The sequence below is a fragment of the Mobula hypostoma genome, chromosome 13, assembly GCF_963921235.1.
Source record: "Mobula hypostoma chromosome 13, sMobHyp1.1, whole genome shotgun sequence".
In the NCBI taxonomy this organism is placed as follows: Eukaryota; Metazoa; Chordata; class Chondrichthyes; order Myliobatiformes; family Myliobatidae; genus Mobula; species Mobula hypostoma.
Genome location: NC_086109.1, coordinates 61,546,296 through 61,569,121, shown reverse-complemented (window position 1 = coordinate 61,569,121; position 22,826 = coordinate 61,546,296). Strand labels below are relative to the sequence as shown.

Here is a 22,826-nt window from a genome sequence, read left to right as displayed (position 1 = left end):
CCTTTGGCCTGGCTTGTTCACCCTGACCACAGTGCCCACAAGCTAGTCCGATTTGCTCGCATGCGGCCTTTGTCCCCATAAATCTGTCCTGTCCATGTACTTACCCAAATGTCTTTGAAATGTCATTATCGTACCTGCCTCAAACACTTGCTCTGGCAGCTCATTCCAAATATACAGCACACCTTGGGTCCTTTTTAAATTGCTTCTTCTCATTAAAACCCTCGAGGAGAAGGCACAGGAGCTTGAAGACCTGCATTCTCCATTTTGGGCAGTTTCTTTTCCCCCCACCATCATATTACTGAACGGTTTATGAACACTACCTCATTATTCCTCTGTTGGATGGTTTATTTATTTAATATTTTATTGTAACTCGGTATTTTTTAATATCTTTGCACTGTACTACAAGAGAACAAATTTCACGACATGTCAGTAATACACCTGATTCCAATTAAGAATCTGAATCTTTCGCTTCTCTCCATAGACCTCTGCCTTCTAGTTTTTAATTCCCCTTCCCTAAGAATAAAACTGTTGGGTTCACCCAATCTCTGTATACCCATCACGATCTTGTAAATAATTAGAAATAAAGTATGTTATTGAAGGTAGATAGATGCACAATTCCTAGACATGATTGTGTATACCCGAGGGCACTGGATGAATTGCAGCGGCTCTGACAATTCTACATTAGGACTGTGAGTGTGGAGGTGTAAGATCACTGGAGGTCTGTGTGGTTCTGTTTCAGTGTCACAGCATTCTTCTACAAGGTGTGATGTTTGCTTCTCATCTGCTTCATTCATGCAGAACTCTAGACACTGACGTTGTAGAAATACTCATGGCCTGACCTAGTCTAACCAGATTATTGGAATTTACAGCTAGCACCCCAAGGTGGGGGTGAAAACTATTTTCCTAGTATTGATTATGTTTGTTCTTAATAAAGACAAACTTAGCATGGATTTGCATTAACACATTTTATTACTGAACTGCCACTCAACCCTGTCCGCGTGCAATCTGGTCACCATAGTAGCTTCCACTTTCGGGTGAGCCCCTCGTATCTCCCACTGGAAACTGAAGTTCTTCGTTATGCATGCATAATAAGACAGCTTCCTCCACAATAAGAGGGTGTTTCAAAGTGCTTTAACTCCAATGAAACATCTTTGAAATCGAGTCATTGCCACATCTTGGGGAATGTGCAATCATTTAGCACAAAAGCCAGTGCCCCACACGCAGCAATGTAGGTAGTAATACACTCTTGGGTGGGGGGTGTTCAGGGTCATGATGTAATACGCTCTTGGGTGGAGGATGTTTAGTTTCATCCTGTAATTGTGGACAGTACGAAGAAGGAGATGTATCAGTATTATAATGGAGTAAAGGGAATTGCAGAGGCATGAGAGAGGAGCTGGCCAAAATTGATTGGAAGGGAACACTAGCAGGGATGATGGCAGAGCAGCAATGGATGGAAGGTACTGGTTAGATACATCCCAAAGAAGTAGTAGTCTAAAGGCAGGATGACACAACCATGGCTGACAAGAGGTCATAGCCAACATAAAAGCTAAAAAGTGGGCATATAATAGGGCAAAAAGTATTGGGAAGTTAGAGGATCGGGAAGCTTTTAAAAACCAACAGAAGGCTACTAAAAAGAAGTCATAAAGAATGAAAAGTTGATATACAAAGGTAAGCTAGCCAATACTATTAACAAGGATGCCAAAAGTTTCTTCAGATATACAGTATAAAGTGTAAAAGAGGTGAGAATTGCTATTGGACTGCTAAAAAATGAAGTTGGAGAAGTAGTAATGGGGGCAAAGGAAATGGCGGATGAACTGAATAGGTATTTTACATCATTCTTCACTGTTGAAGACACTAGCGGTATCTCAGAAACTTGAGTGTAAGGGGCCATAAGTGTGTGAAGTTGCCATTACTAGGGAGATGGTGCCTGGGAAGCTGAAAGGCCTGATGGTAGATTGGTCACCTGGACCACATGGTCCACATTCCAGGGTTCTGAAAGAAGGTAGCTGAGGAGATTGTGGAGGCATTAGTGTTGGTTGTTCATTGTTTCCGACGATGACGTTTGTCTGTGCTGTACAGATAAAACCTGTGCGGGAGAAGTTTTATTGTGGGGAAAAAAAAACATTGCACTGGGGCAGTTCCACTCTCTTGGCCTCAAAAATCTTGGACCAATGCTATGAAAAACCATCACGTCTGGATACTTCCTCAGCTGCAGTGGATAGACATGTTGCCTTCTGTGCCTTGTCCTACCCTTCGCTCTCCGTGAAGTGTTGCAGCACCGCCTTCTTGCCCTTTGGAGCATGCAGTTGATCTCATTTGCCCATTGTGCCAGAGCTGGCTTCACATGCTGGGGTCGTCATCTCCCTATCTCACCGGGGTTGGAGGTTCCCAGCTACCCTCACCTGGTTTAGCCGGCCTGTTGAAGCGGTGCACTGGGGCGTGGCCACTGTCACATGCAAACGATCACTTGGAGTGACAGGTGAGAGCCGGCTGGCAGGAGCAACCAAAGGTGGCTGAGTTGCCCCTGCGCGGAGCACAACAAGCCCACCACCGAAGGTGCTACCCCTCCCCGGACACCCCATACACCCCGGAGGCATTAGTAATATTCTTTCAAGGATCATTGGATTCTAGAATGGTTCCAGAGAACAGAAATATTGTAAATATCACTCCACTCTTCAAGAAGGGAGAAAGGCAGAAGAAAGCATATTATAGGCCAGTTAGTCTGACCTCAGGGGCTTGGAAGATGTTGGAGTCGATTGTTAAGGATGTGGTTTGGGCTGCTTAGAGGCACACGATAAAATAGGCGATAGACAGCATGGTTTTCTTAAGGGAAGATCTTGTCTGACCAATCTGTTGGAATTCTTTGAAGAAATAACAATACTTTTTGTGTTATATGTCAATGATTTGGATGATGGAATTGATGGCTTTGTTGCAACGCTTGCAGGCGATACAAAGATAGGTGGAGGAGCAGATAGTTTGAGGAAGCAGAGTCTACAGAAGGACTTACTTAGGTTAGCAGAATGGGCAAGGAAGAGGCAGATGAAATAGTGTCAGGACATGTATAGTCATGCACTTTGGTAGAAGAGATAAAGGTGTAGACTATTTTCTAAGTAGAGAGAAAATTTTTAAATCTGAGGTGCAAAGTGGCTTGGGAGTCCTCGTGCAGGATTCTCAGGTTGAGAATCTGAGAATCTTGCAGGTTGAGTCGGTGGTGAGGAAAGCAAATGCCAAGATATAAAACCAAGATTGTAATATTGAGGCTTTATAAAGCACAAGGGAGGTTAGAATGTTCTGATATTGGGGAGGATTCAAAGGAGGTTCACAAAAATGATTCCAGGATCCTTTAGCCAGAGAGTGGTGAAACTGCGGAAGCCATTGCCACAAGCGGCTGTGGGGGGCCAAATTACTGGGTATATTTAAGGCAGAGGTTGATAGATTCTTGATTGGTTAGTGCATGAAGGGATGCGGGAAGAAGGCAGCAGACTGGGACTGAGAGGGAAGTGGATCAGCCGTGATGGAGTGGCAGAGCAGACTTGATGGGCCAAAAGGCCTAATTCTGCTCCTCTACCTTATGGTCTTATAATGCACAAATGGCTCACAATTAGTGGCCATGGAGCAGCCTAACCACCATTCCTACAGAGTGCCAAGTGGAATAACCCAATTAATTAATTGGTAGTCCTGAGAAAGGAGCACATCCCCTTGCAATTGGATCCAATCTCTGTCCAACACCAAGCAACATTTTCCTCAAATAAAAATGATGATGTCCAGTAGCGCCACTCCATTTTGTTGGAGATGAAGCAGACAAACACATTTGGCTCAATATGTGTGCTAACCCATTTCATCTCTATTTAATTGCCAATTATTGTAAATTTGTGCCCCCAGGTTTTTGAGAATGAAGCCGGCTTCCCCTTACTTGTTCAAGAGTTCTGTTTAGCTTCCTCTTCCTGTTCCAGTGCTGTGAATCATAGGGGAAAAATAATAATCTTGGAAAATATGACCTAGGAAAATTGCCAGAATAAGGTTGAATAAAACTTTGAAAGGGAGTTGTACTTTGCAACACCAAGAATAGGTATGACTAAACTTCGGGTAGGAAAACCATGACTAAGTTTAAATTATTGACCAAAAAGACTTCAAAACAATCTCTCAGTTTCCAAAATACTTGGCAAACCACTTTTCAGTCAAAAACATCCATCTCATAGAAAGTTCCCAGCAGACAGATCATTCCATTCAGCCCTGCTTCTGAACTTTGTGTTTTTAAGTAATTATTGTGTGCCATTTTAAAATATGTAGATTTGAGTTCATAAAAAGGGGAAGTTGTAACCAGGAACTGAAAGGTCGGTGTGATCTGGTGCAAAATAACTCTCTGTTTAATGGTGAGTATGGCAAAATTGTCTCCCAGTTTGGATGCCCCAGACTGACTTGTAGATCTGGGATTCAGATACTAACAGTCTGCTTTTCGACTTGTGTTGAGAAGACAAGCTGATTGCTGTCACTGCCACCTTGTCCTTGGGCTTCTGAACTCCCTTCTGTGTGATGTTGTTTCATTGAGACAGACAACATAAATAGCAGGAATGAGACATTCTTGACGGGTGCCCTCATTCCACTGTAAATGGAAACCAAAAAAAAAACTGCAGCAGATGTTGGAAATCTGAAATAAAACACAACAAAAAAAGACGTGAACAATTTTTCAAAGAGAAGGGCATTCCACTCGCTCAACAATCTTGCTTGTGCAACAGTTGGGGCACCATCAATGACAGGACACCACCGTGGGATTATCACTTCCTAGAAAAAAGCTGTACTGAACATACTTTACGTTCAATGTGTAATTCACAGTCAGCACCTTGTTGCAAGAAACCTAAGTGTCTGGTGGCACACATCATTAAGTACTGCTATTACAGCGGTGAATAAAATCAGGTCCCATCTCTCATTTAGTAAATCAGGTAGTGTGTGGAAAGTTAAACATTTTTAAAGGGCCTTTGTGGCTCTTCAGTATGTTTGAATAGAAACGTTGACTGATCGTTTCCACAGATGCTGCCCGACCTGCTGAGTTCCTCCAGTGTGTTGTGAGATGGAGACATAACAAGCAACTCGCTGACTGATGATGTTAAATGTCTGTTGTGTCACTTTTTCTGAGCTCTGAGCCCAGAGAGTCAGCACCAAAAAGCCACAGCTCTCAGGACACGTAACCCCCCACCATAGCTGGCCTGCTGCTCCCGATGTTCCATGTTCTCCCGCGATGCTTCAGTCAAGGGCACCGGCCTTGAATCAGCACGTCCACAGAGCCATGAAATGCCGGAACCCTGTAGGCACACTAGTCTTCCAGGCTGCATCCTTGGCATATCAAAAAGCGGCCGGTTGTGAAGCCCTGAGAGTGGGTCCCAATCCCGCAAAGAACCCAAGTCAGAGAGTAACTCCAGGTCAGGATCTTCAAGAGAACCCTCCACACCCTGAAAAGGGAAAGAAAGAGATATCAAAGATAGAAATGGAGCTGTTTCTGAAGATGCAAGCGAAGGAGTCTCTGTTTAGTGCCATCTTGATTTCACCCCACCTGTTGCCACGTGAGCTCCTCGAGAAAAAGAAGGGGCATAATTGTGCCCCACCCTCGCTGTGGGTGGATTCCAGCTGGTGACAGGAGTTGGACATTCTGATCCTCTGGTCTGTCCAACCTTGGCCCATGACTGCTCCTGTTCTTGCCTGGTCTGTTGCTAAGGATCCCTGGAGATAATGAAATGTTGTCTCTTGAGTAACCTATGGGATTGGCAGGCATTACAAGCTGCCTGTTTTACTGTCCATTGATGCAGGAGTGAGAAAAATAACCTCTGGCTGGTGCAATCTTCTGCTACTTTGTACAGAATGCATTGGCCATTTTCTCACCAAACACCATCCCAACATAGATTATAGTGTTTGAATCCACATGTCTGTGATGTTGCTGCAAGCCGATTTTTTATTGTACCTGCACCTCACCATAGGCAATACACTCGACTTGACGTGATGCCAATATTGGGCAAGCTCCAAGGCAAATTTGCTCATGATCTGTGGATTTCTGTCATGTACAGTTATTGTTATCACTCTGCTCATCCCTTTCCTCACCTAGAATTTCAACCAGTGGTTCCAGAGTGGGCGATAGGAGTTTTTAAAGGAGTGATAAAGTTAGAGGGGGTGATGGGGGGGGCACTCAATATCAAGGGGGGCAGCTAAGGGACTGCAGGTTTAATTTAAATGAATTACTTGTAAGCTTTTGATCCTTGGTGTCTCTTTACGATGATCACATAATCACCTCATCTCTTGATAACTCACACTTCTCTTAGACTTTGCTTGAAGTGCGTTATAGTTGTTGAAAAGCCATGTGACACTTCTCTATTCGGCATAGCATAAGAAATCTGGACTGAAGAAATCGTTATTTCTAGGCCTGACTCATGCGTTATTGCTGTTCACTACTGTAGTACAGTGTTAGCTAGTATGATTCCCATACTCTAATCACACGGTGACACAATTCCTGTGAATTAGGGTATGGTGTTTAATGTGGTAAAGTTCATAATCTGCTCTTTTGACTCTATTTCTCTAGCCCACGGCCCAACTAAGATATTGCGGCCCCACCTTAAGGCAGAGTCATGTTTTGCCCGGGCTATGATGGCATCATAACATTCCCCAGCGCTTGAGGTGGCGTAAGTCACTGGACCAAATAATTAAAGCGTTTCTGCTCAGTGACAGTTTCGCTCAAAGACGAATAGATGAAATATCTGAGAATGTGAAAGACACTTTGTGCAGTATACTTAGAACAACAGAATTTGCTCTATATTTGGATGAGTCAATTCTGCCAGGAAATGAACCTTGGTTATGTTTGCTTCATAAAAGATGAAAGCATGATTCAACAGTTATTTGCAAGGGGACTAAAAACAGATATAAAAGGGGAGTCAATATTTTGGGTTGTTGAGCAAATGTTCACAGAGAAAGACATTCTAAACACCAATGTTCTTGCTTGTGCAACAGATGGGGCACAATCAATGACAGGATTCCACAGTGCGGTTACTACTTTCTTTAAAAAAGCTGTACTGACGTTTTTATCATTCACTGTGTAATTCACCGACAACATCTTGTCACAAAAAAAACCGTTTGGCAGCACAAATCATTAAATACTGTCACTGCACCAGTAAATAAAATTGTCCCATGCTCTCAATTCTTGACTATTTGCTATTTTGAAAGCTTTGTTTTGAGAATCATGAGGTTTAAATGCCTGCTGTTGCTCACAGAGGTCAGATAGCTTTTAAAGGAAGCTGCCTGAGGTGCTTTCATGTGCTTTTTGAAACTGTTATAAAATTGTTTGAAGACTCGAAAGCTTCATTCAGTAATCAACTTAATATTAGGCATGACATTGCTTACTTGTTAAAATTATTCACAAAATTTAATGAAGTGAATCTTCAATTGCAAGGAAATAATGTGAATCTTAACAAAGTTAGATCAGTCATCTCCACATTTCTGTCCAAATTAAACCTATTGATTGTAAGTGCATCAGCCGTCAGAACCTTTGCCAATTTCTGAGCCTCTGAGTTGGAAGAGGAAGAAAAAATACCAGATGATGATCTTAAGGTAGACAGTGCCCACCTGGGCGAGCTGCATAAAGATTTCAGAGAGATTTCAGGATCTTCACTTGATCCTAATTCCAGATTGGGTAATAAATCCATTCCTGAACTCTTGTAATGAGGAATTAACAGGGCGGATGGAGGAAGAAGTGATTTTGCTGCAAAATGACTTTGAGCTGAAGCCAAGTTCAAGAAATTATAGCGTAACTCTTGGTTGCAGAAGGTAATCTCTAAATGCTATCCTACACTGTGGAAAGATACCAAGGTGTTCCTTATTGCACTTCCATTATCTTATTCAGTGGAGCTTGGTTTCAGTGTAGTCACCCAGCTTCTTTCAAAGCAATGAAACAGACTGCAACTTGCTTAATGTGGGGATCTGACACACCTGAGTGACATTCAGCCTGATGAAAAAGGATCTAGTGCTTTCTCAGTGTATATGACAAATGAACTGTTCTCGGGCTTCCAGCTGGGTACAGGTATCGATTATAACTGAAGTTTCAATGACAAACTTTGCCATCGTCATCAGGGTTGATGTCTGGGCAAATCTAGTCTGGTGGTATTTAGACCCCCCATAGTCTGTCCCCCTGGATTGGCTAGTCTTCATCCAATCAGGTTTCCACTCTCCCACCTTGTTTATAATCAAATTCCAGTTCTTACTCAGAGCAAAGCCTTCATCTTTGTTTAAAAAAAAAAATTCTCTAGTTTTATTTCAATGGCTTCCTTCAGCAGGTGGTCCCAAAAGCCATTGGTGCAGCACAATAGTTTTGTGCCGTTGAAGTCAATACTATGGCCATAGTGAACGCAATGTTCTACTACCACTGATTTCTCCAGGTAAACCAAACAGATACACCTCTTGTGCTCCTTGATGTGGGTTTCCACCGTGCTTCCCATCTGGCCGATATACGATATTGTGCGTTCACAGGGAATCCTGTAAATCCAGATGTCCTGAGTCCCAGGTCACCTTTCACCCACATAAGCTGTGACTTGAGCTTCCCGATGGGCTTATGGATGGTATTAATCCGGTATTTCTTTAGGATCCTGGCAATCCTTCTAGAAACCATGGAAATATAGGGAAGACAGGCGGTAGTGACGGGTTCCTCCTTGTTGTTGGATTTCCTGGTTTTTCGGGCCTTTTTAAGGACCCGATTGATTTCCTCACTCTGTAGCCATTCTGTAGGAATGTCGTCTTGTTTCCTCATGGAGACTCCCTGGGTCCGAAATAGTTTTTGCACAGTTAATCCAAGTAGAAAGGACAACTCTATGTAGGGAGGCATGATGGTGGCTGTTATTGATGAGGTATAAGTCCATTTGATATGTCCCAGGCTACCATCTGGTTTCCATCTAATTAGAATGTCCAGGAACCGGAGGCAACCATTCTTCTTCATCTCCATCATAAATTGAATGTTTGGATGTCTACTGATCAGATGGTGGTGGAACTGTTGGAGTACCTGGAGTCCATGAGGTCACACTACGAAGGTGTCTTCGACGTACAGTCAGCCCTCCATATCCACAGGTTCAACCAACTGCGGATCGAAAATATTCAAAAAAAAATTCCAGAAAGTTCCAAAAAGCAAAAGTTGTATTTGCCACGCGCTGAGCACTACACTGAATCCATGCGAATGAAGGGATGTGTAGGCATACCCTGCTGTAGCCTCCCGCCATTTCACAGATCCTCAGTCTCTCTCCAGCACTCATTGTTTGCCTAGCGTCTCATTCGTTCGCTACTTGTGTTGTGAGCAAGAGGAAGGGGTTTTAAGGCTAGTGAGGGATGGCTGGCTAGCTACGTAAAGCACTACAGCCTCAGGAAGTTAAAGATCACGGGAGAGTCAGCATCGGCTGAAGCCGAGGCAGCATCAGCGTTCCCAGAAGAGCTACGATGGTTGCATCTGTACTGAACATGTACAGACTTTTTTTTTTCTTGTCATTATTCCCTAAACAATACAGTATAACAATTATTTACAAAGCATTTACATTGTATTAGGTATTATAAGTAATCCAGAGATGATTTAAAGTGTACGAGAGGATGTGCGTAGGTTATATGCAAATACTATGCCATTTTATTTAAGGGACCTGAGCATTTGCGGATTTTGGTATCCGCGGGAGGTCCTGGAACCAATCCCCGTAGATACCGAGGAACGACTGTATCTGAAGAAGCATTTGGGGTATAAGGCCGGTGGACTCAGAGGCCTCTCCTCAAAGTCCAGGCACTTGAGCAGGGTGGAAACCTGATTGGATGAGGACTAGCCAATCAGGAGGGATGGACTGCAGGAGTATAAATACCACCAGACTAGACATTCCCAGGCATCGTCCCTGATGAAGATGGCGGAGTTTGTCATTGAAACATTGGTTTTAATTGACACCTGTATCTGGCTGGAAGCCCAGGAAGAGAGTTTATTCATTCAGCCTGATGTTGAGAAGCTGATCTCTCTCCACCAAGCCTATCCATCTCAAAAAGTGGAAAAAGCAATGAAGGAGTGAATACTTGGTCTTCTAATGTATGCTCTAAAGTAGTTGAAGAAAATTGTTTCTTACTGTAATTAAAAAAATAATTTTATTTGTAGCCTTAAATAGATTTGAATATTTTTTGCAATTATTTATCACTGCTTTGAATTTGCAGTTCCTGTTTTCTTTCATTGTGCATTACAAATCAAAATTCTTTATAGTTTTTATGTAATCACCAGAAAGGGAGAAAAGGGATGTGGTCTGGGAGCCAAGAAGGTGGTAATCCAAAAAAGTTTGGGAACTACTAATGTAGACGGAGGGCAGAGCAATTTGCTGGCATTCTCACTGGACTTGGGAACAGGTGAAAGGAGAAACAACTTTGACATAATGTTCAAGTTCCTCTTGTCCTTACCTACCACCCTGTCAGCCACCGTGTCCAATGCGTCATCCTCCGCGACTTCCGCCACCCCCAAAGGGATCCTACCACTAAACCCAGCTTTACATTCCACCCCCCCCGCCCCGCCTCAACTGCTTTCTTCAGGGATTGCTGTCTCTGTGATTCTCTTGTCCATTTGTCCCTACCCACTAATCTCCCTGCAGGCGGCCAGCCCATATACGTCCATCCAGCTCTACACCTGCTCTTACACCTCCTCCCTCACCTCCATCCAGGGCCCCAGGCAGTCCTTCCAGGTGAATCACCTGTGAATCTGCTGGGGTCATCTATTATGTCCAGTTCTCCCAATGTGGCCTCCTCTACATTGGTGAGACCCATTGTAAATTGGGGGACCACTTCATCGAAACCATCTGCCACAAGCAGGGCTTCCCGGTGACCAAGCATTTTAATGCTGACTCCCATCCTGACATGGCGATCCATAGACTACTCTTGTGTCAAGATGAGGCCACCCTCAGGGTGGAGGAGCAATACCTTGTACTCAGCCTGGGTAGCCTCCAACCTGTTGGCATGAATATTGATTTCTCCTTCCGGTAAACAAATTCTTCCTGCCTTCTTCTATTCCCCACTCTGACCTTCTACCTCTTCTCATCTGCTTATTACTTCCCCTGGCTTCCCTCCACCTTCCCTTTCTCCTATGGTCCACTCTCCTATCAGATTCCTTCCTCTCTAGCCTTTGACCTTTCCTACCCACCTCGCTTCACGTATTGCCTTCCAGCTCCCCTCCCTCCCCTCCTCCCACCTTTTTATCCTGACATCATCTCCCTTCCTTCTCAGTCCTGAAGAAGGGTTTCAGTCTGAAGCATTGTCTATCTATTCATTTCCACAGATGTTGCCCGACCTGCTGAGTTCCTCCAGCATTTTGTGTGTGTGTGTGTGTATGTGTGTGTTGCTTTGGATTTCCAGCCTCTGCCGACTTACTTGTGTATTTGACATTTTGCTGGGTGGTTTTCCACTCTCTGCTCCCAATCCAGGCTGGGAGGGGCACAGGCCAGGGATTCTAGACTGGGTATGGGATCAGGACTTGTAGTGATTGCAAGAAACAGTAGTTATCGGTGCTGTTCATCAAACAGGGCATTACTCCATCAAGCTATTGTCTACATTGTCCTGATCTGGATAGTGTGGTCTAGCTGTCTACATGGAGACTTTACAGTATTAATTTGCAGCTTCCCATCCTGCTTGCTTCATTTCCTAAAGTTTTCTTCGCAATTTGTATCTGTAGGTATGACTGTGCTTTGTATATCGACAAACAATTGAAGGGGTAAGGCCCAGAATGCGCCCTGTTTGGAGAAGCAAAGGGATTAAAACTTAGTAAAACAGGTTAAATTCCAAAGACAAGACACACCGTTACGTATTCTTAGTTTGTGTTTCCTTGAATATAGAGAGAGAATTTATTCTGACCTTTCAAGAAATGCCAAGTGGAGATGGTGTAATGATGAAATTAGCTTGTAACTACACATAAGATTGGCTCTCAGCAGGCTGAAAGTTAGTTTTGAGCTCTTCTGCTTCTTAAAGAAAGGCCAAAGCCAAAAAAAAGGGATATTTGGGACTCATTTGCAAAATCTTCTTTTCCAGGAATATCTGGGAGCACCTGGTCTGGGGTGTAAGGTGTGTGTGTGGTGGGGCAGGGAATGAAGACAATAAGGCAACAGTGGGTGAAAAAACAGGAGTGTGTGCCCTGTAAAACAGGCCAGGCTGCAAAGACTAGGTTATGGGCCCAAGAATACAGAGGACAAATAGGTATATTCTATACACTCAGTGGCCACTTTATAGAAACATAGAAACATAGAAAATAGGTGCAGGAGTAGGCCATTCGGCCCTTTTGAGCCTGCACCGCCATTTATTATGATCATGGCTGATCCTCCAACTCAGAACTCCGCCCTAGCCTTCCCTCCATACCCCCTGACCCCCGTAGTCACAAGGGCCATATCTAACTCCCTCTTAAATATAGCCAATGAACTGGCCTCAACTGTTTCCTGTGGCAGAGAATTCCACAGATTCACCACTCTCTGTGTGAAGAAGTTTTTCCTAATCTCTGTCCTAAAAGGCTTCCCCTCTATCCTCAAACTGTGGCCCCTCGTTCTGGACTTCCCCAACATCGGGAACAATCTTCCTGCATCTAGCCTGTCCAATCCCTTTAGGATCTTATACGTTTCAATCAGATCCCCCCTCAATCTTCTAAATTCCAACGAGTACAAGCCCAGTTCATCCAGTCTTCCTTCATATGAAAGTCCTGCCATCCCAGGAATCAATCTGGTGAACCTTCTTTGTACTCCCTCTATGGCAAGGATGTCTTTCCTCAGATTAGGGGACCAAAACTGCACACAATGCTCCAGGTGTGGTCTCACCAAGGCCTTGTACAACTGCAGTAGTACCTCCCTGCTCCTGTACTCGAATCCTCTCGCTATAAATGCCAGCATACCATTCGCCTTTTTCACCGCCTGCTGTACCTGCATGCCCACTTTCAATGACTGTTGTATAATGACACCCAGGTCTCGTTGCACCTCCCCTTTTCCTAATCGGCCACCATTCAGATAATAATCTGTTTTCCTATTTTTGCCACCAAAGTGGATAACTTCACATTTATCCACATTAAATTGCATCTGCCATGAATTTGCCCACTCACCCAACCTATCCAAGTCACCCTGCATCCTCTTAGCATCCTCCTCACAGCTAACACTGCCACCCAGCTTCGTGTCATCCGCAAACTTGGAGATGCTGCATTTAATTCCCTCATCCAAGTCATTAATATATATTGTAAACAACTGGGGTCCCAGCACTGAGCCTTGCGGTACCCCACTAGTCACCGCCTGCCATTCTGAAAAGGTCCCGTTTATTCCCACTCTTTGCTTCCTGTCTGCTAACCAATTCTCCACCCACACCAATACCTTACCCCCAATACCGTTTGCACACTAATCTCCTGTGTGAGACCTTGTCAAAAGCCTTTTGAAAATCCAAATATACCACATCCACTGGTTCTCCCCTATCCACTCTACTAGTTACATCCTCAAAAAATTCTATGAGATTCGTCAGACATGATTTTCCTTTCACAAATCCATGCTGACTTTGTCCGATCATTTCACCGCTTTCCAAATGTGCTGTTATCACATCCTTGATAACTGACTCCAGCAGTTTCCCCACCACCGACGTTAGGCTAACCGGTCTATAATTCCCCGGTTTCTCTCTCCCTCCTTTTTTAAAAAGTGGAGTTACATTAGCCACCCTCCAATCCTCAGGAACTAGTCCAGAATCTAACGAGTTTTAAAAAATTATCACTAATGCATCCACTATTTCTTGGGCTACTTCCTTAAGCACTCTAGGATGCAGACCATCTGGCCCTGGGGATTTATCTCCTTCAATCCCTTCAATTTACCTAACACCACTTCCCTACTAACATGTATTTCGCTCAGTTCCTCCATCTCACTGGACCCTCTGTCCCCTACTATTTCTGGAAGATTATTTATGTCCTCCTTAGTGAAGACAGAACCAAAGTAATTATTCAATTGGTCTGCCATGTCCTTGCTCCCCATAATCAATTCACCTGTTTCTGTCTGCAGGGGACCTAGATTTGTCTTTACCAGTCTTTTCCTTTTTACATATCTATAAAAGCTTAGGTACACCTGTCCATTAATGCAAATAGCTAATCAGCCAATCAGGTGGCAGTAACGCAATGCATAAAAGCATGCAAATGTGGTCAAGAGGTTCAGTTGTTGCTCAGACCAGACATTAGAATAGGGAAAAAGTGTAATGCAAGTTATTTTGAATGTGGAATGTTTGTTGGTGCCAGATGGAATGGTTTGAGTATTTCAGAAACTGCTGATCTCCTGGGATTTCTATGCACAACAGCTTCTAGAGTTTACAGAGAATGGTGCGAAAAACAAAAAAAAACATCTATTAAGTGGCAGTTCTGTGGGTGAAAATGTCTTATTAATGAGAGGAGTCAGAGGAGAAGATCCAGACTGGTTCAAGCTGACTTGAAGGTGACAGTAAATCAGATAACCATGTGTTACAACAGTGGTGTGCAGAAGAACATCTCTGAATACACAACATATCGAACTTTGAAGTGAGTGGACTCCAGAGGCAGGAGACCACACTGGGTTCCACCGCGGTGTCTAATACAGTGGCCACTGTATGTCTAAGTGTATATTCTCTCTGATTTAATGGGTGATAGGTGTGGCAGATAATGGACTGGAAAATATTTCACTTCGCCCAGAATCCAGAAGAAATTCAACCTTTACATTAGGACCAGCTGATGCCAGGAAGTACTACATCAACCAGTAAATGGGGTTTTAAAGCTCTCTCAGTCATCCTAAACTCCACTCCATCCTCACAAAATAAAAGCAATGGAATGTGGATCAATCTTTGCTACCGGAGGAGTTAAGTGATATGGAACAGCCATAATCCAGACAGAGCTGTCGAAGGGCTGAATGACCTTGTTAATGTATTCCATTCTTGTAGACTGGAACATGCCTTTGGCAAACAATTCTGTTTTTTCCCCCACTGTTCAGCCTGCGAACAATTTGTTCTTTGCAACGAAGCTGGTGAATACATTAGAACCAACACACAAAGGAGCAGACTGTGTATTGTCCAGATAGAGATCTGATTCCAACCCATGTAAACATGATTAGACCGTACCTGCAGGTGAAGGTGGTGTGCCACGCCCTTGCACAGGCTGTAATGATGGAAATCCCTTTTCCTTCCACTCTCTGGCTCAGTATCAATTGAGAGTCACAGAATACAGCAGCACAGAAAACACTTGTTCAGCCAACCTATAAATACCTCACCGAGATCTTGTCGTACAGCTACAGATTGGCAGGTATGATATTGTGGCCATCACTGAGACCTGGCTAAAGGATGCATGTCTCTGGGAGCTGAACATCCAAGGATACACGGTGTATCGGAAGGATAGGAAGGTAGGTAGAGGGAGAGGCGTGGCTTTATTGGTAAGAAATGATATTAAATCATTAGAAAGAGGTGATATGGGATCGGAAGGTGCAGAATCTTTATGGGTTGAGCTAAGAAATAGCAGGGGTAAAAGGACCCTGATGGCAGTTGTCTATAGGCCTCCAAACAGCTGCAGGGATGTGGACTACAAATTACAACTGGAAATAGAAAAGGCTTGTCAGAAGGGCAGTGTTATGCTAATTGTGGGGGACTTTAACATGCGAGTAGATTGGAAAAATCAGGTCGGCACTGGATCTCAAGAGAGAGAATTTGTAGAATGTCTGCGAGATGGCTTTTTAGAACAGCTTGTTGTTGAGCCCACCAGGGGATCGGCTGTACTGGACTGGGTATTGTGTAATGAACCGGAGGTGATTAGAGAGATTGAGGTGAAGAAACCCTTAGGAGGCAGAGATCATAACATGATTGAGTTCACTGTGAAATTTGAAAAAGAGAAGCTGAAATCTGATGTGTCGGTATTTCAGTGGAGTAAAGGAAATTACAGTGGCATGAGAGAGGAACTGGCCAAAGTTGACTGGAAAGGGACACTGGCGGGAAAGACAGCAGAGCAGCAGTGGCTGGAGTTTATGCGAGAAATGAGGAAGGTACAAGACAGGTATATTCCAAAAAAGAAGAAATTTTCGAGTGGAAAAAGGATGCAACCGTGGTTGACAAGAGAAGTCAAAGCCAAAGTTAAAGCAAAGGAGAAGACATACAAGGAAGCAAAAATTAGTGGGAAGACTGAGGATTGGGAAGTTTTTAAAACCCTACAAAAGGAAATCAAGAAGGTCATTAAGAGGGAAAAGATTAACTATGAAAGGAAGCTAACAAATAATATCAGAGGACACTAAAAGCTTTTTCAAGTATATAAAGAGTAAAAGACAGGTGAGAGTAGATATAGGACCGATAGAAAATGATGCTGGAGAAATTGTAATGGGAGAAAAGGAGATGGCAGAGGAACTGAACGAGTATTTTGCATCAGTCTTCACTGAGGAAGACATCAGCAGTATACCGGACACTCAAGGGTGGCAGGGAAGAGAAGTGTGCGCAGTCACAATTACGACAGAGAAAGTACTTAGGAAGCTGAATAGTCTAAAGGTGGATAAATCTCCTGGACCAGATGGAATGCACCCGCGTGTTCTGAAGGAAGTAGCTGTGGAGATTGCGGAGGCATTAGCGATGATCTTTCAAAAGTCGATAGATTCTGGCATGGTTCTGGAGGACTGGAAGATTGCAAATGTCACTCTGCTATCTAAGAAGGGGGCAAGGAAGCAAAAAGGAAATTATAGATCTGTTAGCTTGACATTGGTGGTTGGAAAGTTGTTGGAGTCGATTGTCAAGGATGAGGTTACAGAGTACCTGGAGGCATATGACAAGATAGGCAGAACTCAGCATGGATTCCTTAAAGGAAAATCCTGCCTGACAAACCTATTACAATTTTTTGAGGAAATTACCAGTAGGCTAGACAAGGGAGATGCAGTGGATGTTGTATATTTGGATTTTCAGAAGGCCTTTAACAAGGTGCCACACATGAGGCTATTTAACAAGATAAGAGCCCATGGAATTACGGGAAAGTTACATACGTGGATAGAGCGTTGGCTGATTGGCAGGAAACAGAGAGTGGGAATAAAGGGATCCTATTCTGGTTGGCTGCCGGTTACCAGTGGTGTTCCACAGGGGTCCGTGTTGGGGCTGCTTCTTTTTACATTGTATATCAACAATTTGGATTATGGAATAGATGGTTTTGTGGCTAAGTTTGCTGACGATACGAAGATAGGTGGAGGGGCCGGTAGTGCTGAGGAAACGGAGAGTCTGCAGAGAGACTTGGATAGATTGGAAGAATGGGCAGAGAAGTGGCAAATGAAGTGCAATGTTGGAAAGTGTATGGTTCTGCACTTTGGCAGAAGAAATAAACGGGCAGACTATTATTTAAATGGGGAAAGAATTCAAAGTTCTGAGGTGCAATGGGACTTGGGAGTCCTCGTACAGGATACCCTTAAAGTTAACCTCCAGGTTGAGTCAGTAGTGAAGAAGGCGAATGCAATGTTGGCATTCATTTCTAGAGGAATAGAGTATAGGAGCAGGGATGTGATGTTGAGGCCCTATAAGGTGCTGGTGAGACCTCACTTGGAGTACTGTGGGCAGTTTTGGTCTCCTTATTTAAGAAAGGATGTGCTGACGTTGGAGAGGGTACAGAGAAGATTCACTAGAATGATTCCGGGAATGAGAGGGTTAACGTATGAGGAACGTTTATCTGCTCTTGGACTGTATTCCTTGGAGTTTAGAAGAATGAGGGGAGACCTCATAGAAACATTTCGAATGTTGAAAGGCATGGACAGAGTGGATGTGGCAAAGTTGTCTCACATGATGGGGGAGTCTAGTACAAGAGGGCATGACTTAAGGATTGAAGGGCGCCCATTCAGAACAGAAATGTGAAGAAATTTTTTTAGTCTGAGGGTGGTGAATCTATGGAATTTGTTGCCACAGGCAGCAGTGGAGGCCAAGTCATTGGGTGTATTTAAGGCAGAGATTGATAGGTATCTGAGTAGCCAGGGCATCAAAGGTTATGGTGAGATGGGGGAGTGGGACTAAATGGGAGAATGGATCAGCTCATGATAAAATGGTGGAGCAGACTCGATGGGCCGAATGGCTGACCTCTGCTCCTTTGTCTTATGGTCTTATGGTCTTAAGATGTCAATCTAACAGGCCCCGTTTGCCCACGGTTCCCTTTCCCCCTCTGTGAGGCAGGAGCGTTCCCGATCCCTTCCCCTTCCGTGGATTGAATCCCACCTTTTGGGTGAAGAATAGTGTTTCCTACTCTTAAGTATTTGGGAAAAGCTAGTCCCACTTTCTCCCCTCACCCTAGGGAGAGTATGACTCAGATCTTCAATGTGGAGCCTGGGCAATTGTGGAGGAGTCTGAGCTGTGATGTATCACGGACTGGATTCCACCAGAGTATTTGTCAGGTAGAGCCAGTTGCTAATTGTGCCAGCAACCATCCTTTGCCTGATTTAAAAATAAACTTTAAATCCAAAAGAAAATAGTGAATACAGCTCAGTCCATCACGGTTAAAGCCCTCCCCACCATTGAGCACATCTACATGAAGTGTTGTCCCAGGACAGCAGCATCCATCTTCAGGGACCCCCACCACCCAGGATGTGCTCTTTTCTTGCTGCTGCCATTCGGAAGAAGGTGCAGGAGCCTCAGGACTCCCACCAGCAGGTTCAGGAACAGTTATTACCCCTCAACCATCAGGCTCCTGCACCAGCGGGGATCACTTCATTCAACTTCACTGTTCCCACAATCTGTGGACTTACTTTGAAGGACTGTACATCTCATGTTCTTGATATTTATTGCTTATTTATTCTTTTCTATTTGCACAGTTTCTTACCTTTTACACACTAATTATATACACTGTTGTGTACGATCTTTCATGGATGGTTATTTATTGAAGCCAGGCCTGACCTCTTCCCTGGGGGACAAGATGGAGCCAGTCCTGGCCCAATCCCATGGAAACAAGGTGGAGCCAGTCCTGGCCCAATCTCATGGAAACAAGGTGGAGCCAGGCCTGGCCCCCTCCCAGGGGAACAAAATAGAGTCAGACCTGGCCCCCTCCCATGGGGACAAGATGAAGCCAGACCTGGCCCTCTCCCAGGGGGACAGGGTGGAGCCAGGCCTGACCCTCTCCCTGGGGGACAAGATGGAGCCAATCCTGGCCCTTCCCATGGGAACAAGATGGAGCCAGGCCTGGCCCCCTCCCAGGGGGACAAAATGGAGTCAGACCTGGCCCCCTCCCATGGGGACTGGGTGGAGTCAGACCTGGCCCCTTCAATGGAAACAAGGTGGAGCCAAGCTCGGCCCCATCTTAAAAATTGGAACAAAGTGGGGCAACTCTGGCCTGCTTACAGCTCAACTATACCAAACTGCCTCTGTCTTTTCCTGACCAGTGTAACATTACCAAATACTGTAATTCCAAAGGAATTCTGAAAATTTATAAGAGATGAGTTGTCTGTGCCAACCCACAGATCCACTTTCTGCCACAAGATTTAGCAAACATTGAAGTGCAACTTATAAACAGGAAGTTGCAAACCTATATTATGAAAATCATTTACCATCTGTTATCTGTACCCTCCCTGAGGTGTCTGCTGTTCTGACCTGCAGGTACTTGATAGATGTTGGGAACAGTTGGTATGCCCGACCCCTCAGTAGAGTGTTGCAGCTTTACTGCATGAAGTGTGATTGGACAAGGGCAGTAAAAGTTGGCCTTTCAGTGACACCTATAGCCAGTGGATGGATACAATTAAATGAAAGACTGTGGGAAAGGAAAATAGAAAATTAGTGCGTATTTTAAATGGAACTGCAAATGTTGAAGATTCTGAAATAAAAACCATTAAGTGCTGGAAACACTCAAAAAGTCGGGCAGCATCTCGGGGAGAGAAATAGAAGTTAACATTTTAAGTCATTGATCCGTCAGCAAAACTTTGAAAGATTATAGACCTGAAATTTTAACTCTGTTTTTCTCTTCTTGCAAACTAACGTTCACAATGGCAGCCTGCATCAGTGGGTGCTGAGGCGCAGATGTACACGAGAAGATGTCAATTGTATGCATCCGATAATATGAAGATGTATTAACCAAAGCCAGTCAGCTGAGCGCTTCCTTCTTTTTGCATGGTCTGAAGTAAGTTCCCCAATGTGTCACTTGTAAGAATACCAGACAAGAAATGGGAGCAACTGCCACTCCCTGCTTCAGCGTTCACATTGGCTTTAATGCCACCTTCTTGAATCAATGCTGGAACGCTTGATTCCCCCACTCCGAAAGCTAGCTACCTGCCATCCTCCTCACCTTTCTTTTGATTACTAGAAATTCCCTCTGATAAAACACTCCTCCTCATGCTCACCCTCCAGCTCTAAACAGCCTCCAGCAAGGGTGATATCTTCATAGCATACACCCTATCAAGGTCACACTGAATCTTGTATGTGTCAAAAAGAGTACCTCTCTCTCTCACACTCTCCTTATCTCCAGCACCAATAGGTCCAATCTTGCTCTAAGACAATCCCCACCTCTCAGGAATCAATCAATGAAGCTTTCCTGCTCTTCCTCCAAGGCCAAAGAAAGAAAATTACATAAAAAGCAAGGAAGAGAAATCAGAATTTTCATGTTTTCTAGAAGTACCAAATGCTTTGGAGACAATAAAATATTTAGAAGCAAATTCACTGTTAGAGGTAACTTTTACTTACTTCCTGTCCGTTATGCTGCTGGCATTTAGGCAGTCCTGTCTGACTGTCCATATCGTCGCACACAGCTATAGAGGGATTCTTCATTGCAGTCTCTGTAACAGTTTTTTTTTATTATTAATCTTTTTATTATCGATCAAAAATTAACAAGAGTACATCGAAGTAAACATCACTTACAATGCCTGAAAGAAGAGAAGAAAAAAGACATTCATAATAAAAGATTGAAAACTTCGAAAAGAAAAAAACCCTACTAAAGAAAAAGAAAGTGATAGGAAAAGAAAACCCATTGGGTGTTCAACTCCGGAGCCATGCGTTATACAAAAAGCTTCTTAAAAAAAAAAAGATAAACATCAAACTGCCAGCAAAAAAAAATACAAAAATTTACAATTAGATCCTGAAGGAAATCTATCAATTAACTCAAATGTTAATAGCAAGCAAATGAACCCCATCTTTTCTCGAAATCAAACATAGGTTCAAAGTTTCGACTTCTAATTTTCTCCAAACTAAGACATAGCATCACTTGAGAGAACCATTGTGACAAAATGGGAGCCGATGCATCAACAGAACGGCCCTCCGAGCTAGCAATGTGACAAATGCAGTAACGTGTTGATCAGACAAAGAGATACCGCGGATATTTTGAGGAATTATTCCAAAAAGCACAGTTAATTTGTTAGATTGTAAATTAATTTTTAGTGCTTTAGAAATTGTAGAAAAAACTTGACTTTCAGAACTGTTCCAATATAGAACAAGACCAAAACATACGTGTCAATGTAGCTGTCTCAGATAACAGTTTTGTTTTGACCAGTCAGGGTTGTTAGCCCTGAACTGAACCCCTGAACCTGGAGGACCGGTAGACCACTCTTAGTCTGACCTCTACCCTTTGACCTGTTTGGCATGGGTGACCCTACCAAGAGCCAAAGCATAAAGGCCTGACCCCAGCCAACATAGCTCTTCAGGTCATTGAGGCAGACAAGCCTCCAAACCACGACAAGGTTGAGGTCCGCTTGGTAACTTTTACCGATAGCAAGCACTCATAAGGCCCTACTTCAGGACAGCACTATGCTGTAGCTCGTAAAGCTTCTGTCTCACAATGCCAGAGACCTGGGTTCTGTCTGACATCAGCTGTTGTCTGTCTGTAGTCTGCATGTTCTCCCTGTGACCCAGGGTTTTCTCTGAATCCTGTGATTTCATTCCACATTCCAAAATAGGACAGGTTAGGAGGATAATTTACCACTAAACTACCCCTAGTGTGTAGGCGAATGGTAGAATTTGGGTGGGGGGGGGAGCTGATGGGAGTGTGGATATGGAATAAAATTGCTCAGGGTAGGATTAGTGTAAAAATGACTCCTGGAACGATGGTGTGTTCCCATTTCATTGGGTCAACGGGCCTGTTTCCATGGTGTATCTCTCTGACGATGACAAACTGCAATGTGATACTGAATTAAAAATTTGTTTTTCGTCTTCTACATCGGATATTGATAGTTAAGCAGAACACCAGAGATAAGTTAGAACAGTGCCAATTCAAAACAGTGCTAATGGCGAGGCAGACAGAGCCCTGGATTAATGTCTCATTTGCAAGATTGCCCCTGGTAGACCAGCCCCCCATTCAGTACTGCACAGGAATATTGACCAGAATTATGTGCTGCAGCTTTGGGGTGAGGCCAGACCCCTAATCCTCGGGTGCTGAGGTACAGAAGCAAATCAAGAGACTCAGCTGTTGCTTAAAGACAGAATTGGAGAAATAGTGGAAAAAGGACTTGCATGTAATCAGTTTAAATGATGTCTGTGTGTGCTAGTGATTGTATCATTTTGTATATTTGATTTGATGACACGTTTTGGTGAAATGAGGGAAGGAAAGCTATTTCTGTTCAGGCAGCAATCGGTCGAACATTCTGTCCAAACAGAAAAAAATCCAGGCCAACTTGATCCTGACAACAGATGTATTATTCAGTAATGTTTGGGTGATAAACAATCCCAAGAGTACCTCAGTTTTGCTTTTAGATCCTGGGAGAGTCTGACGATATCTGAGCACCAGAACAGAGTGCCTCAGTTTGTTCTTGGTCCCTGCTTGATCGTAACTGTAGCATCCATGTCAATCTCCGTCGTCTTCAAATCAGTGAGTGCGGTCGAGGGATTTGAATACTGCCGATCCTAATTTGCAGCCGGGGTGAACGGCA

The 22,826-nt window shown here is 43.8% G+C and overlaps 1 protein-coding gene and 1 long non-coding RNA gene across 8 annotated transcripts in view; one reads left to right on the top strand and one right to left on the bottom strand.

Annotated features, from left to right (window-relative positions):
* The window catches only part of lrrk1 (leucine-rich repeat kinase 1), a 282,207-nt gene that overhangs the window by 25,470 nt on the left and 233,911 nt on the right, over positions 1–22,826 (top strand). The gene's annotated exons all lie outside the window — the stretch shown is intronic.
* On the bottom strand, positions 948–22,768 carry LOC134355631 (uncharacterized). Its single transcript, XR_010020137.1, has 3 exons — positions 22,634–22,768; positions 20,653–20,744; positions 948–4,648 (listed from the first exon to the last, which is right to left on the bottom strand). It is a non-coding gene; the product is annotated as an uncharacterized LOC134355631 (long non-coding RNA).